The sequence below is a fragment of the Etheostoma spectabile genome, unplaced genomic scaffold, assembly GCF_008692095.1.
Source record: "Etheostoma spectabile isolate EspeVRDwgs_2016 unplaced genomic scaffold, UIUC_Espe_1.0 scaffold325, whole genome shotgun sequence".
Taxonomy (NCBI): domain Eukaryota; kingdom Metazoa; phylum Chordata; class Actinopteri; order Perciformes; family Percidae; genus Etheostoma; species Etheostoma spectabile.
The window spans coordinates 685246-688071 of record NW_022605585.1 but is presented as its reverse complement, the minus strand read 5'-3'; the positions used below and the strand labels follow the sequence as shown (position 1 = coordinate 688071).

General features: G+C 46.5%; 1 protein-coding gene and 1 long non-coding RNA gene across 11 annotated transcripts in view; one reads left to right on the top strand and one right to left on the bottom strand.

Moving 5' to 3' along the window:
- Positions 1-2826, bottom strand: part of camk2b2 (calcium/calmodulin-dependent protein kinase (CaM kinase) II beta 2) — an 85248-nt gene that overhangs the window by 3963 nt on the left and 78459 nt on the right. The window lies entirely within an intron of this gene.
- Positions 1-2826, top strand: part of LOC116686195 (uncharacterized) — a 13804-nt gene that overhangs the window by 7848 nt on the left and 3130 nt on the right. The window contains exon 2 of the long non-coding RNA XR_004331177.1: positions 486-489. This is a non-coding gene — a long non-coding RNA (uncharacterized LOC116686195). The remainder of the gene's footprint in view (positions 1-485; positions 490-2826) is intronic.

The following is a 2826-nucleotide window of genomic DNA, read 5'->3' as shown; positions in this document are numbered from 1 at the left end:
TTCCCTCGTTTCTTTTTTTAAATTAATTAATTTGACAGGGACAGTGTACATTAATTAACATTGCTGTGACATTGCCGTTGTCCCTGTTTCAAGAATATTTGCGTCCAAACGGATCCATTTTAATTTTATTTATTTTATACAATTTATTGATCCCCAGTGGGGAAATTACAATTTAAACTCTGTGTACACTTTGTTAGTAATCACTACACACAGGCCTGAAATACACACACATGCTCAGGACCTTATTCATGCACTAATGGAGGGATGTCAGAGTGAGTGGGCTGCCAGCTGGACCAATCCCTGAGCAGTTGGGGGGGTTCGGTGCCTTGGTCAAGGGCACCTGGCAGTGCTCAGGAGGTGAAGTGGCATCTCTCCAGCCACCGATCCACACTCCGTACTTTGGTCCGCATGGGGACCAACTCCCCACAGACTGAGCTGCCGCCACCCCATTTGTAGATGACTCAACACGCTACTTCCTCTTCCAGACCTGTAGGTGGCGCTGCTTCTGCTACAGAAATTCCCTGATAAACGGAGAAGAAGAGGCGGAGCATGTGCATAATGTCAAGGAGACATCAGGGAGACGGTTGCAGGGCATCCCAACGCGCACATCACGTTTTAGGGATAGTTTTTACCCCCCGGGGTATAAGGTTACTGAATGATGGCACAGCAGGAAGGAGGGCTGTGGTCTGAACCTAGTCACTGAGTCACTATGTCTACTGGGCTTGGTTATTTTGGATGTTATTAACCTCAATCCATTAATGCATGTTACTAACTCAACTTCTTCCCTTTCCCGGAGTCTTGTGCTCTCTCACCCCTCTCCTCTCTCTCTCTCTCTCTCTCTTGCCCCACTCCTCTCTCTTCCTATCGCTTCCGGCAGGTGTTTCTGACTCTGGAGCTGTGGAGTCTGGATCTGTGGAGTCTGGATCTGTGGTTGGAGTTACCTGCTGCCTCCATGTTCCTGCTCCACACCCTCTGCTATAATTCTCCATGTCTCTATCTGTCTGTCTGTGTCTCTCTCTCTCTGTCTCTGTCTCGGTCTCTCACCCCCAACCTTTCAGACAGGTTGCTACGTCACATCTACGTCTTCCAGCTCAGTTGGAGGCTGCGCAGTAACGCTCAGCATCACCGGGAAAGAGCTTCTAATAGACTTCCCTGGTCTCTGTTCAGACCAACGGGACCTGCTGGTCCAGTTCTGTAACTGTCTATGGGGGCCAGAGGTCGAGGGGTGTGGCGATGACATCATTAAAACACGAGTAAGTGGCTTTGCCGTCCAAACGAAGACACAAGGGCGTCTTTTTTGAAATTTTTTCATCCTGGGACCAGGTTTCAAAAAAGTGCGTTTTCAGGATTCGTTTTGGACGATCGGCCAAAACGATGCAAAACACGTGCGTTTCTGTGTGGATGGCCCCATAAAAATCATCTAAATCATGTTTTTAAAGGGATGACTGCACTTGTATACGTATTGGATTGGGAACAATACAAGTACAATTCAGCAAATATGTAGCATTAATTACATTATACACGCCGAACACGACAGGAACCTATTCATAGCTCTTTTTAATTCATCTGCTTATTATTTTTAATTAATGTTTTATTCACAAATCCAGATTTTTGAGAAAAAACACAATCTTTTTCGAGCTGACTGTCCATGGTAGTACCTTTAGTAACTCAAAAGTTTTTCTTAACATTATTATTGCGTCTATGTATCTGATCAATCTGATTTAGTAACTCATTATTGAAATTCCTACAGACCTAATATAATAATAATATAATGATAATATTCTGACTAGTCCTTACCCCAAGTGAAGGAGTTTAAGTACCTTGGGGTCTTGTTCGCGAGTGAGGGGACCATGGAGCGTGAGATTGGTCGAAGAATCGGAGCAGCGGTGCGGGTACATTCCAATTATCGCACCGTTGTGACGAAAAGAGAGCTGAGCCAGAAGGCAAAGCTCTCGATCTACCGGCAATTTTCGTCTACCCTCACCTATGGTCATGAAGGCTGGGTCATGACCGAAAGAACCAGATCCGGGTACACAGCGGCCGAAATGGGTTCCTCAGGAGGGTGGCTGGCGTCTCCCTTAGAGACGGGGTGAGAAGCTCAGTCTCCGAGAGGAGTCGGAGTAGAGCCGCTGCTCCTTCGCGTCGAAAGGAGCCAGTTGAGGTGGTTCGGGCATCTGGTAAGGATGCCTCCTGGGGGCCTCCCTAGGGAGGTGTTCCAGACACGCAGCTGGGAGGAGGCCCCTGGGAAGACCAGGATAGGTGGAGAGATTAATCTCCAACTGGCCTGGGAACGCTCGGGATCCCCCGCGAGCGGTTGATGTGGCTCGGGAAAGGGAAGTTTGGGGTCCCCTGCTGGAGCTGCTGCCCCCGCGCCCAACGGAATAAGCGAGGTTGTCGAAGATGGATGGATGGATGGATATTCTGACTAGAATAGCTTCACGTTTTGTTGAAGTAATTCATACTGAAATTATGACTTTAATGACTCAAAAACTGTATTTAGCCTCTCATTATTTTTGACTAAGTAGCTTTTCAACTTGATTTAGTAATTCAAAAGCTTAACTTAGCAATTCATAACCCAGACTTATGATTTGGATTTACTATCATTTAGATTTAAGATGTTATAATAATGAACGATCTCCTACTTTTGACCTAGAAAGGGAATATTCCTTTGCCTGTCACATTGTTGCGTAAATGGACTTACATCACCGCGGGCCCACTTCAGCCACCCCTCCCTCACTTAAGCTGCTAAAGCATTACTTTTAATTGTGTGAGTGAGAGAGAGTAAGAGAGAGAGACAGAGAGAGAGAGAGAGAGAGAGAGAGAGAG